Source organism: Pygocentrus nattereri, chromosome 28 (genome assembly GCF_015220715.1).
Source record: "Pygocentrus nattereri isolate fPygNat1 chromosome 28, fPygNat1.pri, whole genome shotgun sequence".
Lineage (NCBI taxonomy): Eukaryota > Metazoa > Chordata > Actinopteri > Characiformes > Serrasalmidae > Pygocentrus > Pygocentrus nattereri.
This window is the reverse complement of record NC_051238.1, coordinates 18,342,066-18,361,056: the sequence shown is the minus strand read 5'-3', so window position 1 is coordinate 18,361,056 and position 18,991 is coordinate 18,342,066. Positions and strand designations below refer to the sequence as shown.

The 18,991-nt window shown below is 39.2% G+C and overlaps 1 protein-coding gene across 1 annotated transcript in view; it reads right to left on the bottom strand.

The window, feature by feature from the left end:
- The window catches only part of prex1 (phosphatidylinositol-3,4,5-trisphosphate-dependent Rac exchange factor 1), a 111,260-nt gene that overhangs the window by 91,292 nt on the left and 977 nt on the right, over positions 1 to 18,991 (bottom strand). The window lies entirely within an intron of this gene.

Here is an 18,991-nt window from a genome sequence, read left to right as displayed (position 1 = left end):
GCATTGAACACAAGTGTAAATGGAAAGTGTTTTCCATATCCACACACAGTTATATAAGTAGAAATGCGTCTGCTGAGTGCTGACTAGCAGACGCACAAAGGGTAAACAAAGTAATGTAGGATGGAGGATATGCAAGCCTGGACTTATCCCAAATGTCTTCTTATTCTGGGTCGATGAAAGCGTCAAAACAATTGATATCTTAGCGGGATAAAAGTAAAGCAGAAAGACGTTTTTCCAGGAGGAAAGTAAAACTTCATTTCATTTGCCAACACTGGGGATGTAATTTACTGAAATGTATAAAAGGAAATCAGGTCATATATACAAATATGACATGAAATGTAAACCAGCTGACGGCTAAAACACATCCAGTAGATGGTAAAGATGTATTAATAGTATATTCTGGCAGTAGTGTAAATGAACTGAAATCAGCCATGGTGTCGGGCTTGCAGCATACCAAAAGGTACTGGAATAAGGAGCGCAAAACTTGTATTATTTTTTTTTTAAAACAATTTCATCCAACTTGTTTGACTTCATATTTCAACCTGTTACTGCAAAGCTCTCCTTACCATATGAAAGCTTTGTGTTCCCATATGTGATTTTTTAAGCATCTTTTAGCTTCCATGGCTATGCGGTAACCGGTGCAATATGTTACGCTCTGAGATGAGATGATGTAGTTACCTGGTATTAATTTATGATGCATTCAGCTAAACCAGCTATAATTTGTTAAGATTATTATCTGTATATTTGCAAAAATGGTTCTATCTAAAGGCCTTTGCTAATTACATTTACTGTAGTTAATGCTAGAATGGTTGTGGCTTGAAAAAAGATGACATCAATCATTCATCATTCAACATCTTGCACTAAACACATGCTAAAAACAAGTTAACCTTGAAATAAAAGTTAAATGCTTAAACCCCAATTGTCATTTCACTCAAGGCATCCAAGACTGACAAATGAAAAATACATTAGCTCACATTTTGGCAACAGCCGTACTGATGCTGGACTTGAAGACACAACAAAAGGTACTTTGTCAGTCAGTTAAGACCACTATGAAATTCAAGCATGTAGTCTCGTTGAGCATGCGTCAGCCTCCTTTCCTTGTAGCCTAAAACACTGAAAACCTCAGCATACTGCCTCATTAAACACACCTGACACATCAGCTCATCAGTTAATTAGCAAGGCCTCTGAACTAAAGGTCCCTAGTTTGACATGCCTGTCTTAGAATATTTTAAATTATATGCATTCATATAAATTATTCCACAAACTCAGCGAAAAGGCTAATGAAATCTGACCAATGGGCATATGTTTCAAGGAAACCCTCAACCACCATGTCCTAGCACTATGCCCTTAGTCCCCATGGCCCGGTCCATGTCTAGAGAGTGGCAGAAGGTTAGACGTGGGTGACTAGCCCTTTGTTTGAAGCGAGTCGCTCAGGCAAGGACAGTCAGACAGCGAGGTAAGAAAACCCAGACTGGCCATATGCTCTCATAGACAGCACTCTCATCCAAGAAGACTCAGGGTCAAGGGCCTTCTGCCATGACTTCTGCCATCAGCAGACTTCAAGGCTAACTGTGTTATGGTTGACCTAGCAGCACCATGGTGTAAGGTTTATGGTCAATAAGCACCAGCCAGCTGTATAGAGAAACCCTGACAGGAAAGCAGAAAATATACGTGACCTCATCTTCTGATGTGTAATGCAATCATAACTGAAACATGTATGGTTTACAAATTATGTTATGGTGCAGTAAAAACAGTTTACAAGTGAAGTAATCCTTCACTGATTATATAGGACTGTAATCTCTTGCTCTGTGCACAGAAAGTCTGTATCATGGAAAACTATACTTGCCTTGCATATTTGAAATAAGTCGTTTCTGAACATCGTTCAACAACAATACTATTTTCTCCCCAGTCCATACAATCCATAAATGGAATCTAAGTTATAAAAGCAGCCTATCGGCATTCAATGTTATGAAAACCAACGCACTTTTAAATATTCACCTATTCAGCTGACTGCAGTTTAGCTCCACCCATTTCCTTTGAAGTATATGTTGTGTTTCACATCAGCCAATCAAAACAGATCACAGATCATTTTTTAAGGCTCATTAACAAAAACAGCCCATGTAAAAAAGAAACTGTAAGAAAAAAATGGTTATGCAAAAATATAATTAGGATTGCTTCTGGTACAAAAAAAAAAACCTACATAATCATTATTACATTACATCACATACGAGAGGATACAGCCTCTTTAAAGATACCCGGCTAAAATTTCTGCTTCATTATGTTCATGGCTAAACAGTTAAATTAGTAGCAGGTACATGTCTTAAATAAGTGAATAAGTTATTTAAAGAACATGTTTTGCAGCAGGTGCGGCACCAAAATAGAGCAATGAAGTGTGATAGAGCAAGACGATCACACATACAACATCATGAACACGTCTGTTACACACTTGAGCCATGAGCCTGGAAGCCTCAAATCGAGTTCATAATCACACACTAAAAGGACTTCTTGTCCACATGAAGGAGAAATTAGGATAAGCAGCACAACAGACACCAGAAATAGACTATTTTTCAAATAATCTGAAAGCATCATTTTAAATGTACATGAGTGTTTTTGTACGACTGGCAAAAGTTATCTGATCATTTAAGACAGAACAGACCTACTAAAGTCTAATCTAACAAACCACACAACACTTAACATTAACTTGTCTGAACAAATGGTTTAACAATCAAGGCCACTGATGGAAAACGTCTGTCTGTGTTTTCTCCCATCTTATTTAGACTTCCTTCTGTTATTTGGGTAATAACTGAGGTACTAAACACAGAGGAGCCAGTAATTGAGACATGTTTTTTGAAAACAGACAAACAGAACAGAATAGAACAGATTTCTCTTGGCCTAAGAAAACATTTCTCGCAGTTCTCGCAAAAAAAAAAAATCTGCTTTATTTTTTGACAAATCTCTGGCCAATAAGCAATCATTTCCTAATACGTTTCCTGCCATGTATCATGGCCTTTTTGACCACATCTGCTTACTGAAGCTGGAACACAGCGTTTGCAATAGTGGACAGCAGATTGCTCTTTGTCTAAAGAAATCGTGGATAATTCTGCCTTTTGCAATCATATGTGTTTTTCCTTTCTTTTTTATTTTAACAAGGAGATGGCCCTATTGTGAAAGAGAGGCAAAATATGAGATTTCCTCAAACCAAGTGAGAACACAATGTATATCAAGAAGGACATTAGAACCTCCAGTTCTATAAGCTGATTTACAGTGCAAAATAAATAGGAAACTCAATTATCCTGAAAACAATTATCCAGAACATATCAAATTATCATTAGGTGTCATCTTGACGTGAAACACAGAACAATAAAAGTACAACGTGAAAAAAAAGCCACAGCACTGGGGAGAACAAAACTGTTCAGCACAAAATGTGATGACTGGGGTTTAAAAGCAGAAGTGTAAAATGCTCATGGACATTTGAGGGCCTGAAAGCCATAGCACGTGACCTGTGCTGATCAGATGGAGAAACAGAAGTAAGACATTTAAAGAGACTCCAGCGCTGTGTTGGGAAGGTGGCTGCAGGGGGTTTCTTTATCACCAATTAAAATTCATCTGGCCTCTGCATAGTGTGATCATAGGACACTGGAGCTGAGATCTCAGTTAAACAGTCTGATCCTGACACAGATTTAATCTACACTATATGTCCAAAATAGTTCAGAAAACCTTCTAATTAGTGAATTCAGCTATGTTGAAGTGCACCAACTACTGACACACATGTTTAGTTGTCACACACAGTTTGTTTAATATCCAAAGAAAAACACTGTCAATAGATCAGGATGCTCTAGACCAGCCAATAAAGGTCAATATGCCCTGGGTCAAGTGCAGTCTGTGGAGCAGTGGAGCTTATTCTCTAGAATGTTATATTAACAATGTAAACTATATATAAAAGTTACTATAATATTACCTATACTAGAAGAGATCCCCAGTTCTGGTTCTGGAGGGTCTTAGTCTAACACAGTTGGGCAATTTCCCTGCTTTGACACTAGACTGAATTAATATAATTTAACATGTTTAGGAGGCATGTTTGTGCAGGGAAATTGCCCAATTGTGCCAAACTGTGGCCCTCCAGGACCAGAGCTGGGTATCCCTGCTATAAGTATTTATTCTATAAGTATTCATTTTTTGTTCCAATTTTTCTAAAAGATGGAAGACTTCATCAAAGAATGAAAATGTATCTATAGAGAGATGTTATACCAATCTAATGAATTCAAGACATAAGTGGCATCATGGATGTAATTTGCACTGGAGACATACATAAAGCCTGATTTGGTGTAATTATTTTATTTTATTTTTTTAAAGTGCAGTCTGTTGAAAATCTTTTAGAGCCAGTGGCAGAAACCTGTCCAAACACTTAAAACAAAACCCTATAAAAACACCATAAAAATATCACATCCATGCGGAAAAGCACTCATCAGTAAAGACTACGAATAAGCCCTCCTCCTTTTTCCCCCAACACTTTTCAGAACAAAGCTCCATCCATGCTGCTCATATACTGAAGGTTATAACTGCCTTTGAACTTGTTGATAACAGATGTTCCCACACACACGGCCCAGAGAGCAGCTGTGGAAATGGAGCCATTGGAGTTAAAGCAAACTATCAATAACCACAACTACTGTGTCTATCAGCTGGTGAAACGTATTTCAATTTAGTGGAAATGGGAAGTTAAATGGAACAACTTGTTTGAAAATTTAAAGAATTGTGATGGTAGTTCACGACTTCTAAGCAAGTTCTCAAACTGGTGACTGGATACACTGGCACTTGTTTACATCACTCTGTGAGTTTACTATAAGCGGAATAGCCAGTATATTATTTGAAATTCTTCGACAGGCATACAGTGAAAGGTTATAAGAGAACAAACTCATTTAATTGGTGCAACATGTATGCATCATATGGACCTTGTTTACTGTGAATAAGTAAGATGCAGCATGCCAGAGAGTCATTTGCTTCAAGATAAGAATATACAGACGAACAAAGCAGAACTGTTTTATATTTGCACATTAAATCATTCAAACATCGGAAAGGCTGATACGGTTCAGAGAAAGTAGAAATTGTGGTTTTGTAGGGTATGAAAAATTAGGAAGCGCCTAGAACATGAACATGCACTAGGCAATCCACTGAATCTGCGAATGCATTGCGCTTTCATTTCACGGCTAAAAAAGCAGCAAATATGCCTGCTTGACACTTTCATTCAGCAGACAGTGAAAAGGAGCAACAACGAGAGAGGTTTAAAATACACAACAAAGGAGGGAACTTGGAGAGGTGTTCAGAAAATCTGGGCCAGCGCACAGAAAACACGGTTTAAAATGGAACAGTAATCTTGAAGCGCTGCACCGGACTCCTTAAGCCGGCCTTGCATGGATGTTTATGTGTCCGATGGTCTTTTCAAACATAACTTCTGGCCATGGTCAATTTAGTATGAAGAAATTAGAGAGGAATTTGAAAAGTGAATCTCCACTGTTACCAAGAAACCCTTCTCATGTGGTTAAACCATCCTGCATTCTTCAGTTCATCTGTAGTTTCTCCATGATACAGTCTGGAACGGCTTTCCTCTGCAGGGTCTTGCAGAAAAATTCTGATTAGCTCTAGATCGTCATGGATTGAGTCAAGACTGACCTGGATGATCTGAAACACGGTTAGAAGTTGTGATCAATTACAGACCATCCGATGCAGAAATTTTTATTTTGCGTCACCTTTCATCTCAAAGTACCACCGCAAAAGACCTCTATGGTGTAAGTATGGAGGATGATATGACACAATACTGCCATAGCTGAAGGCGTCTTCTTGATCCTCAATACACATCACAATATTTTTCTTTTCTCTTCTGCTTAGGTTTGCTAAAGAGATGAAACGTTCACTGTATTATTTATTTATTTAGGTAAAAAAGAACCTTGAAGAAACTTGACACTATGACACTACTAGTTTGATATTTTGTCTAAATATTTGAAAAACTCAATGTTTTTGGGGAAAAACTGTTGAAACAATCAAACGTGCATTTATTTAGTGTTCTAGAAGCACCGATATATATATGATAATCTCAGAAAAATGCAGTTTGATGTTCTTTATCGTGATAATGACAATATATCACCATATTTCCCACCCCTAGCTGACAATATCTGTAGGGCGCTAAAAAAAGCGTATTGTGAAGTAAGTTGTCATGTACAGTACTATGTCAGAGACCACCCTTTTATTTAATTTCTAATCAAAATAGCCATTAAACATAAGTTATTCTTTTTTTGAGCATCAGAACAACAGGCAGAAACATATTTTAACTCAGAAAATGACATAAAAACTTCAACAACTAAACACAACAACAAATTTGAAGTATTTAGTGCCCACCCACTGCCTCTATTACAACATCCATCCTTTTTGGGAGACTTTTATTTCTTCAAAGAGGCTCTCATTTTTTCATAGAAATCTACAGGGATATTTTTCCACACATTCAAAGTTTAGTTTTTTGAAATTGGTTGCATTTTCTGCTTCTACCAATCTAAGGAATCCCAAAACCATTCATTGATGCTGAGGTATGGGCCCTGGGGTGGCAGGTCCATTGTTCTTTGTTTGATCTGCAAGTATTATTCCTACTATTTTTGTATTAATTCTTTTCTTAGTGAAAGCTTTGACAGCTGCACATCCTTTCAGACTCCAGTTTTCAAACCTTTTCTTCTCTTTCACTTTCCTTTTTCCTTGTGAAGGTTTGTAATTAATGGTCATTTGACTGGAAATGACATATATTAAGAGTGGTCTCTGACTTTTATACAGAACTGTAGTTTGTCCCGTTATATTAGACACTTCAGGTTTTACTTGAATGACAGTACCGCAATAGAATTCGTCATCGGGGTACTTTACCGCACACAAGAGAGATACATAAACCACAACGGGGCATGAAATCATAGACAAAGTCTATGTTTTGAATGGGGAAACCTGGCATCTCCTTCTATCAACACCTATTCATTTTCCAGCCAGAGGTATTGAGTTGACAGGAGTTGCTGTTCTACCTCAAACAAACAGCTGTTTAACTCACTAGTCATTCAGGATATGAACAAACTACTAGCAGTGCTACTACAGTGCTTTGTATTTATAGGATTGTGATACATCATGCAATATATTAAAAATGAATAAATCAGTAATGACATGGTTAAAGATTTGCTGAGTTGGTTTGACCAAAACTCATGAGAACATACAGATTTAACATCCACAGAAACACTCATCTGGAACTGCCCCTCATAACTGCTCCAGATGCTCACAGCAGACGGTAAAAACAATGCTTTATGAATTATTTAGCCTTCAGCAATATCAGTGGTAGAAAGACCAATATCATGATAAAGATTAACAAAAAACATCTTGTGCAGTCTAGTTCTTCAGCATTCTGCAGAGATAGCTCAGTTTGGGGCAGAGCAAACTTCTCAGTGTCTCTACTCCTTCACTACACACACCTCTACAAGTGTACAAGTGAGGTTCCTGCGCAGGTCAATCTGTTTCCCACAACGTGAGCAACACCCAAAGCTGATTGAACCCAAGGATCCTACTCCATCTGAATGCTCAGCTAAAAACAGCCCAGGACCCTCGAGAAAGGCTCTTTCATGCCTCTCTGTGAGAATCTGCCTCGCTGTAAAAGGGTACGGCGCTGTTTTGGATGCGAGGAAGGGGCCGTTTTGGCCGCCATAGCGTGAAATCGAATAAATAAAATGGTTGGGAGGGGAGAGAGGGGGGAAAATCCTCTCTTTGTGGCCGAGGCCCAGCGGATGGAGACAAAAGGCCCAGTGGCAGGAAGACTGGAGAGCTGAAAGAGAGAGTCGAGCGAGCCCCTTTCTCCCCATCACTCTGATTCACTGTCACCCTCCGCTCTCCCCTCCTCCCTCAGCCGTTCCCGCTGCAACAAAGTCCCCTTTCAGCACGGCCCCTTGTCTCTCACTTCCGCTTTGAGGGGCTTCAGAGTTCACGGCTGTTTGAGTTGCATGCAGGGGCGGAAGTGTGAGCCTCTGCCGATGACCAGGAGGATGAGATGAGGATGAGAGGAGAACGATTAAAGGGCAACAGGACCACAGGCTGCACGGTATATCATCTGATATCATATAAAACCATCATAAAAAAATAAGCCCCTGGCAAGTGACAGATTATTTTATTTCAGGCTTGGCGGATTTTGATCATCCTCAAATGTTCCACACAAGTTTCTGTCGATGTTCTGATGAATCAAGATGTACACGTGACCCAAAAATGTTTCAGTCAAAATAAAATGCAAAATAATACTTGCAATGTTCCACTTACTCTACATGATCAGTTTGCTTCTGTAGGTCCACATTGGAACGGTTTTAAAAGAAGTTAATAAGTCATGGTAGCATACAGATTAGCACCATGCTAAATGCATCACACACGCAATCACTACTTGCCTCAAACTGTGTCAAGCTGTTAAGTAATATCAAGTATATATGTATATGTGGTTTCTAATCATTTATATAAGTTATTATTCTAATTTTCTACATTTAATGTTTATTTTTACGATTAGTGTTGTGTTTAGTATCTATTTAAATTCACACTTTTCCTGTTTACCGTCTATTTAATGTTATTATTACACCATGGGGTCTGAGAGTAACGCAATTTCATTACATTGGCAAAAATACATAGCAAATAAAAATTTTAGTAGCCCACCTCAAGTCTGAATTTTGCTCACTTTTCAATCTTCCATTTTTACAGATAAAGTTACTGCTTACATCATACATCGAGGGTTAACCAGTTTGTTGCCAATAGTGTTTGTTGCTAACATGATACAGGTGTTGTTGTTGTTGTTTATGCTGTTGCTATTGTTAGTGTGTGGTTGTGTTCATTAGAGTAGTTGTGTTTAAGGAGGGTGGGCTTTGTAGTGTAACAAATATTTAGAAGCATCTACCCTCCTCATATTGTGTTGTTACCCCTCCCTGTGCTTCATGTTAGGGGAGCACTGGGCCGGGCATGCCAGCTGAAGTGCCTGTTCAAAACAAAAGAACATTTGCCTGCATGTGCAATGTTTTTCGCATCTTCTTCTACGCTGAATGAAATGAAATGGCTTTAAATTTATATCTTTTCAGGGAAACCTGAAAAGAAAAGAAAATTCTACAGAAAATAAAACCATCAGTTCTTACATATCTACTTCTCACAGCATAAAAAAGACAAGTGTTTAAAGCTTTTTACAGCTTTTCCTATCACATTTATGTATACGTATAAAAATTACTAACAGCCAAGTCATAAAGGGGCATTCATTTATTGCCCAACAGTCTAATGCATACTGCTGTACACAGAGTGCAGAGCAGTAAATATGAGCAACTGAGGCTCCCTGAACAACTCTGCATCATTAACAGTTGTAAATACTGGCACAACCGATACAAACAAACAGGCTTTACAGGAACAGTCATGGCTTGATGGTGATGGCTATTTGAGCTGGTGCAAAGACTTTGCATTGACATGTGGTGGTGCAGATAAGATCTCAGAGCAGATTGGAGTGGCCATCTGGAAGGTGTTTGGACTCCTCTCCATGGAAGAGTGATTGGGCTTGTGGAGAAGTGCCATGAGAAGCCAGGGGGTCAATGCACGGCGGGTGGCACAGGGGAGGGGACTAGACTGACCATTTCACAATGGCCAGTTAATTACCTTTACTTCTTCATGCAAAATTTCAAAACAAAGTGTTCACTATGCACGCAATGCATTACCAGACTTGCAAAGTCTGTGATTATCATTGTCGTTGAGTTTTGTTTAAGATATGCTATAGACAAGGGCTGCCCAATATGGACACAATACCATACCGTGATTATATTTCTACATTTTATGAGTTTGGACCATATCTTCAAAATACAGCGGTGGGATGAACGGAGACTGACTGACTGGAATTTGGGCCGGAGTTCTCGGTAGCTTCTGTGTGGAGCTAGAAGGCCAAAGTCCCCAAAGCCCCCCCATCTGCCTTTTAACTGTGGTAGGACTGATGCAAAAACTTTGTCATAGGAATCTGAAGCTAAGGACGGGAACTGATATTGAATTTGTTATTCCAATCTTCCCCACTGTGATCACAATATTTACATTTACAGCATTTAGCAGACATTTTTATCCTGAGCGACTTACAAGAAGTGCTTTGTCTATGTAGAGAAAGTATCTTTGCTAGTTAGGAATAGGTTAAAGAGAAAGACAGTCCTGAGCTCTGAGTACTGCTAGATACAAAAGTCACTGTAGATGACACCCAGAAAAAAGGAACAGAGTTGAGCACAGAACTCTGTGCCAAGCAGTACCATGCAATGCAATACAATACAATACAGTAAACTACAATACACAGTGCATTCATCTAAAGTAAACTACAAAACACAGTGCAATACAATAAAATATGATATACAAGTGGAGCACAATATATTGCAAACAATACTCAAATCAATTCCATATGCCTTGCAATATACTAAAAACACAAAGTGGTGTGACAAGATTAAGACCGGCTTGCATTATTTTGCTCAATCATATGAAAGGATTCAACAAATGACCTTCACCAGGAAATCACAGCACAAAGACAAAATAAACTGTGGTTTGTTAGAGGGCTCATTTGCATATCAAAGCCTCCTGTAATATCAGAAGTTGGTGTATTGAGCAGATCAACAACAGGCCAAAAGTTTGGAAGTAACTAACATTGTAACTTTTGTAAAAAAAACAAAACAAAAAAAAACTATTGTTTAAAAAACAAACAAACAAAAAACACAGCAATATGTTAGGCCTGGGGATTTGGATGTGAATTGCAAGCAAAATGCAAAAGAAAATTTGATAATGTCGCTTGTGCTTCAGACCCCTTCCCCGGCAGATGAATCTGATGATTGTGAACATGTCAAAAATGTAGTCAAACAGAACTCAGTTCAGTAAGAATTGAACTGAATGAAGTGAATTATCAACTACATCATATCTAAAGCTGATTTTGCAAATAAGATCTAAACATCAAGCAGAAACTACCACTTTAGACTCTGACCTGCCTCTAACTTTAAAATGATTTTTTAGAAAAAGACACAAATGCACATTTTATAGTGTTTTTTTCTAATGCCACTTCTTTCAGTTTTAGGCAAAAAACCTTACATAGTTCAACTTTAACAAAGAACAAAAAGGTTTGACTAAATGGTAGAAATAGTGTACAACTGATTCTTTACTTATTTAGCTCCTAGTAAGTCTCCTGGAGAGTTTTAATGCAGCCCTAATCATATCCACATGCTTCTCCCATTCAGGTGCTCCCGGTGGCTTCATAATGTAAAACAATGTATTACATAAGACGTTTGTAAATAATTATTATTGGAAACTGGTCTGTATGAAGGCATTTACCGTATAACATGGCAGAGCATGTGTGCATTCACTGTAAACCCATAGAATATTTTGAAAAAGCCTGGTTGAACTCGATATCAATGTGTCACAAGAGTTGTGCTTGTACTATATTTGGGGGGGGGCACAGCTTTCTTCAATATTTGGACTGTAGAGTATACCCCAATGTACTTCTCAAAGTGAGTGAATGAGACAGTGAGAGAGAAAGAGACAGACATGATTATTGTAAACATCATTTAATTTCTGTCACTTGTTATCTCGTCCCTCTGAGCAGTAATTGATTTTCATTACTCAATACAGTAATTAGTTTAGGGTGCATAAGAAATGGATGCGATCATGCCTAAGGGATCACTTAAGGTGAGCCACATAAGATACTGATCTATTTAATCAATTAACCCCTCATTGACTTTGTTTAAATGGACATAGATACATCAGAAGGGATGCCGCAACAATAGCATTAACTTATCAGCTAGCATTACTGGACTGCTGTACCCAATCAGTCAATAACAAGAGAAACTCCTCATAAACACTACGTCTTAATCACTATCACACGAATCATATGTGAAGTAAATAATATGTAACCATGGCAGTGGACTAAATCTCTCCTTTAGTTTTCTACCCAGTAGAGAGATGTTTTTTTTCGTGGCTGGACTTGAGGACTCTCCCTACTCACCGCAAAAAATAAAAAGGAAAACACATGACAGCAAAATACTGGCCACTTTACATCAGCTGTACGAAATGGCAGTTACAAAACACATTGCGTTATATGTTACCACAAACATGCAAGGACATCACTTCTTGCTCTTTACTTAGACTTTCCAATGAATGGCTTTGAGGAGGAGTTTATCATGGTTACACTGCATTACTTTAATTGCCATAGTTGCCTCAGTATGAATGGTGGTAAACATACGGTTATGACTTTCTTTCTAAATTAATTTAATTCGTACAACCACGGGCCACACCGCCATGACCTGGCACCATCTGGAAGTGTGCGTCAGAACAGCAATGCATGGTCGTCATGTTTCATTCATCCCGGCAAACGGCTCATCCGTCAGCCCTGACCGTAGCGAGACTGGACGGGTCAGTTCATATTTCACCTCCACCAATGACAGTGACTTCCACACTAGCCAGGAACAGGAAAATCCCATCCATCTGGCAGTGTCTGCCAAAGCCCCAAGATCTTAGCAGTCAGAGCTTCCATGGCCAGGCGCTGGTCACACTGACCACAGGGGCAATTCCCTTAGGACACTTCAGGAATTCCTTTGAGTGAAAGAGGCCAATGGGTCAGTCCAGCAGTGTGTGGATTCCCAATTTACTGCTGTCTCACCCTTTGTAAAACATGCCAGTTTATCAGTGGCCATTGTCTGCTGTTGTAAGGAAAATATTTGCTGTGTTTCATGATGAGTGCTGACCAAATGAAAGGTCTAGAGAGTGTGAGAAAACACTGGTATTCTACAAGTAAAGATCCAAGTAAGAATCCAGCATCTCCACACACAGCAATGGCAAGGGTCAATTGGCCAATTCAAAGCAGACAAATCCTTTCCCACCTGAACAACTGAACAGTTAATAAAAGAAAACAGTAATATGTGCGCAATGACCTGAGAGGCAAGGGGTCATGCAAATATTAATTTCATGACCAAGGTAGAAATAATCCTATGAACTACAGTCCACGGTTTATTGAACATCTTGACGACATCCTTCAGAAAATCCTGCCCTATTCCACTGTACCCAGGATACCTCCCAACAGGCCGATAACATTCATAATGCACAACACATGCCACTAGCACGTCGGCTTGTTTGCGAAAGGTGAGGAGGGACCAGACAGGTGTGTCTGAGTACCATGGCAGACTGCCATGCTGATCTGATTCAATTATCAGCATCTAGTCAGCTTGTCTGAGTAAAATCCCAGGTGACCAATACCTTACCATAACCTGGTCATATTAGGGCCCGGATGATGCATTATTTAGTCGATAGTAAGGTTTCATGGATTTACTGAATTAGAGAAAATGCTGCTGAGAAAATATCAATGTTTAGAAGCAGCTTGTATTATGTTTTAATAAGCTGTGTAAAGAGCTAATAAAGAGTTAGACAAATAAAGAGAAAATAACAGAAGCCAACAAAATAGTGAAGTATTCTGGGAAGCTCCCAGTTAGAGTGCTATAATGTTCATATTATTTAATGAGCTTATATTATGGCAAAAAAATGAACCTTGCATTAACAAAAACATCCTGTTTAATACTTAGAACTAAAGAGATGTTGTAAAATGCTCATATCAAAACAAAACTCAATGAACTTCAAGGGAAATAAAATTAAATATGAGTTTGCAGTTTTTATGCTGTTAACCCATTGAGACCTGAGATCCACAACTGACAATTTACAGTTTCCAACTGACAATAATATCAGTGAGAAAAGCACCATTTGACCAAAACTACTGGAGTCTGTTTCATTTTTAACCATATAAAAGTACTTCTAAGACTACAATATTGTTTATATGAATTTTAGCTCCTTAAAATTAGTAGTGGCGAGTAAATGTTTCACATGAGTTGGGCATTAGTTTATACAATAAAAAAGTGAACATGGCCGTTCTACCACTGTCTTTCAGTCTCTCACGCCCTCTTCACTCTGATATCAGAATAAATATAATGTTCAATTAGCACTTATTAGCACTCTCACAATGCAATGTGATATCACAGACATCTTTATCAGTCCCCTGCTGTGTTAGTAACTTCACACGAACGTAAGGGGCCACACAGGGCTTCACAAGTAAGCCATTCAATTCAAATGAGCAGGTTACCTTAGAACACTCAACCACCAAAGGCCTCGCTTATCAAAATGTTTGAAGAAATGAGAAAGATTATTTTACAAAGTTCAAAAGGATCTACAGACCTCCACATGCTGACAAAGAGAACATAGGTATTCATATGCAAATAAACATGACCAACTGAATGTTTATTGAAGCCTGAGATCTTCCAATGAGACTCCATTGGAAAAGTTCCTTGACAAGGTCACGTACTGATCTGGTTTGAAATAACAACAAAAAAAAAAAGACAGAAAAATTCTGCAGCCCTTCAATCAATCACAATCCACCTCAGTGCCCACAGACACAAGTACACCCAATTTAAGTAATTACACTCAAAATCAGAATGCATGAAATACCACAGAGGCTCATGCAAATTCAAAGTTGTCAGAGATTGCTTGCTATTTGATAGGAAATTATTAAAACATGGCCACAGGGAGGTGTCTGCATAGCTGTAGCTGAGACACATTTACAGCACAGATTCCTAACATTCCTTGTGCCAACTTGTACCTTCAAGAAATGGCTTATGGCAACACATGACTTCAAGACACTTCAATAAGCTGACATTTTCAGACAAGGCAGGCTAAAATCTGTGGAGCTTTGGGGTAGTATTGGAATAACTGGACTATTCAGGCAGCAGATGCTAACGTTAAGACTTCCACCTTAATCGGCACAAGCGCACAGCCACACCAGTGCTGAAAACTTCACAAAGGGCTTGCACTGGAAAATCTGGGTGCGGTCCAAAAGGGACCCAGGGGTCAGCTGATTTTCATTGTAATTCTGGACTGTCTGAGGAATGAACAGTTAGATAACAGGCTTCCTTAGCTTTTGTGCCAAATCAGGCCCAGACCACGATGAAACCACATCAATGGAAACCTTATCTGAACTACTTTGTGACGTCCCATTGGGTTTGTGCCAATGACAGGTCAATAAATTGATGCAGCTATAAATTAACTGCTTAAACAAAAGTCCATCCACTCAATAAATAAAATAAGCACTGTGCACTGCAAATGGTTAAATTAGTGCATTAGATTGATGCTCTGAAGTGCCTTGTAAAATTAATGGTACGGGGGACACAATAGAGGTCTGGTATAGGCATGAAGTAGTAAACTGATATAAGTAAGTTTAAATTTGGTGAAAAATCTAGCTTACACAGTTTTCTTCTCGCCCCAAATGCAGAAAAGGCATGTTGGCTTCCTCAGTTTTGAACTGGAGCTACAAGGCTAATGTAGCTACATATGATGAGGCATCTCATGTATTGTGCAAACTGCATTCCTGAATCATCATACAACTGCCTCAAACTGTGTCAAGTCGCAGAGTAACTTCATATAGTCTCACTTATGTGGATTCCGACATTAAATGACAATGTTGTCTATAAAAGGATGAACAAAAGTATGCTAAAACAGCCATGAATTGTGTTCAAACTTTTGTTCAAGCTCATTGGTGGGATACAAGTTTCCATTATCTTTTAGCTAAATTAGCCTAATAGCAAAATTCACACACTAAACACATCTCGGCAACACAGCAAATAAATAAATACTAATAAAGGCCAGATGTTCATTGTATAATAACTCCATTTATAAGAAGCTCTGGGCTATAACACTAATGTCCAGAAGTTCAGACCAGTGGTGCACCTGGCTAGGCCACAGAAAGGCCAGGACATTGGAGGTGGCTAGCGTTTTAAAAGCACTGTGTCAGTATATAGGGGATTCTGGGCTGACTATTTATAAACCTGAAACCTTAAACTGGTGCTTCCTCCCCTGCAAGGACTCAACCCCAGAACCAGAAGCAAAGAGCAGGAAGCAGCAGGTTGACTTCCTCCATCTTCTTCACAGCAAAGCGCTGCCATCCTGTTTGGGCATCCGCTCCTCTTGAAGAGCACAGCTGGGGCTCAGGACTCAACACCAGCTGGACTGGGAGGAGGTGGGGGAGCAACTTTCTCAGCAACTGGTGCACAGTAAAACAGAGGGGGGCATGCACAGAGTAACTGACCTGTTGAATTAGGTACATATGCCTGGCTCTCAGCTTGCTTGCTCTACCACAAAATATAAACATGACACATCCAATTTAGTTGATCTGCTTGAAGAGATGAGGTATGGGGCCTGGTACAACTTTTATGGATATTAAATACAAGCAAACTAGGGCTGAAGCCCCAAGTCCTCAGTTCTTGTCCTTAGTAGTGGTTAAGAAATAGGCAGAAATACAAAACCTTTGTATGTCAACATTTGGATTCTGAAAAGAGCAGGCGTAACTTCATGCTCATATCATCCAAAAGGAAGTTTCAAAGTCCTGAATGCTTCTGAAGCCCCTTCAGATGCTGCTGTGACTGATGTGTTTGACGTATTCCAGTCACTGATCGCATTACCTACTTTCAGTGACTCAATGTCATCACTGTTGTAACAACCTCATATTTCTGAAAATAACCTAACTTTATAAGAAGTTATTTTCTCTGTAAGAGGAAACTCCAACGCATGCTAATGTAACAAGATTTTCGTTCTAAGCAGTTGTAGATGATTTCTGATCTAGGGGTGGGAAATATTATGATCTTTATCATTATCATGATATAATCTATCATTAATATATCATTAGATCACAATATGCGTTTCATTGCTTCATTCGTCTTCAAATGTTAACACAATGTAAAGGGCAGCTAGCGTTGTGAAATGCTGTAAAAACATAACACCAAAAACCTGAATTATGAGGTTTTGACAGCAACAATATACACCTACAGCATGTAATCCTCAATGGCCTCCTCCAGTCTAAAATCCATCCTCTAGAAATGAGGGTGTGCTTTCAGTCACCCATCGGCTGTTATGTCAATTCTTTCTGTAATTACTGCCACTTTCTTTCACTTTATGATAATGTGACATTTTCACAGTGTGGACAGCTTAAAATGTCCTTGAGGTATCAACAATAGCAACCAAATGCTGTTCAGAATGAGAAGGCTAAGCTTTAAATAGTCTTTGAATGAAACAAATACTGGATAAACATGTCAAGAGTCTAAAAAAAGGATGAGACTATGATTATTAGCTCCCCTAAGAAATGATAGCCAGTCTGGTTCACAATAAATATGCGCGTGTGGGTCTTTGTGTAGAGCAGGACCCAAAGGCCTCTGTTACTGTTTGCTTTGGGTTGAGAGACAGACTCTTTCTTTACCTGCTCTCAGACAAAATTGCACAGCTGGATTTGACATGATCGAGGGGGGGCAGGCCACTGCCAGCTGCGATCTTTTTCATCTGATGTGTGAACAGGCATCTCATTTAATGTACGTGATCACAGTCAGAGGGCATCTTGATGAGAAGTTGTCACACTCGTCAGGAAGGGGTAATCTGATTGGTGTTCACGCTTTCACATACCAATGGCAATGGCTCTTGGACCGAGAAAGAAGGTCTCTTCTATAAACAAACATTTAAACCCATGATATGAATACACTGTCAGCATCAGAAACAAAACCTTGTATCTCTGCTTTTACTGAGGTTTTTTTTCTTTTCCTTTTTTGAAAAAATACCAGCTGACCTTTACATTGTGTCAACGTTTTACGATGAATCAAATGACCTGGGAAAAAACTTGGTAAATGAACTTTTCCCCTTCACCTGTAAAAGTTACCATTTTGGTCTGGCAGCAACCATGTGTGCAAAACGAACAGCATCCACGGCCTACACACACAGTCTCACGCCAAGCTTAACCACCTCACACTGAGTCTCGTTATGAAGCATGACCACATTACATCCTCCTAAATGGTTGAAAACATACTGATGCCCAAGCCAAAGACACCAGCAGCTATCCACCACCAATGGGCAGATTCATCACAAAGCCCTTTCAGCCACTGCACTTAACCAGTCAATGTGATTATGGAGCACTGGGCCAAGACTGATTTGTTCAGGACTGTGAGGCTACATCATATATGTAAAGCCTCTAAAAACTCCAAAGCCTTTTGATGCTGTTAAATTTATCCTCAGATCAATAGGCTTTGCACCAGGACTAAAGTGTTGGCATGCCACGTTGGAAATACGCAGTGGAATGTATAGCCCAGTGTGTTCCATAACTCTCTGCATTTATGCAAGACCATCTACACAAATGCAAACTGTGCCAGGGTTCATCATTCTTCGGATCTCAAATCCATAAAAGCGATGTTGCAATGTGATGCAAATCAGAACAAGAAAGTACATGTCAGGTTTCAGTCTAAAGATTTATGCAGCAGCCTCCCCTTCTATATACCTTTCATTTAGCAGAACTGAGACAGGAGCGGCTGCTGCTGCTGCTTAACATGGCCCAGCACTTTTGATATGAAAGGCATTCTGCATGAGAACCTGTGCACTGTATCTGGATCGCACCTCCATTAAGATAAAGATTTAAGCACCTTAGCTATACCCTACGCCGTTAGGACACATCATAGTTGCAGGGATTTAAGGCCAAGATGTTTTATCAGATGGACCACCAGTGATTCTGGGACATGTTCTTGCAAGAATCAGGGGTTAATAGACAGGAGTGGCCTTGACTCTTGACTTTTTTTAAAAAGATCTGGCAGCAAGATTTGATTAACTGCATACGTTAAAGATTAAAGAGGAGGATAATGTCCCTGGAAGGTTAAGGGTTTGTGAAATCTTATGCGTAACTGTGTCCTTTAACACAGGGCGCTAAGCACCAGCTAAATGGGGAACCAGCACAAGTGAACTGTCTGGCTAAACGTTCACGTCTATGGCCGCATAAATGCTCGTTTTGACTACTTATTTACAACCAAACGACTAAGCTGTGAGCGAGCTAACGTCTCGTTAAAAGCCATTCTGAAAAACATGAATGAAAGAAGACGCAAAAGCCATTTAACTATTGTTG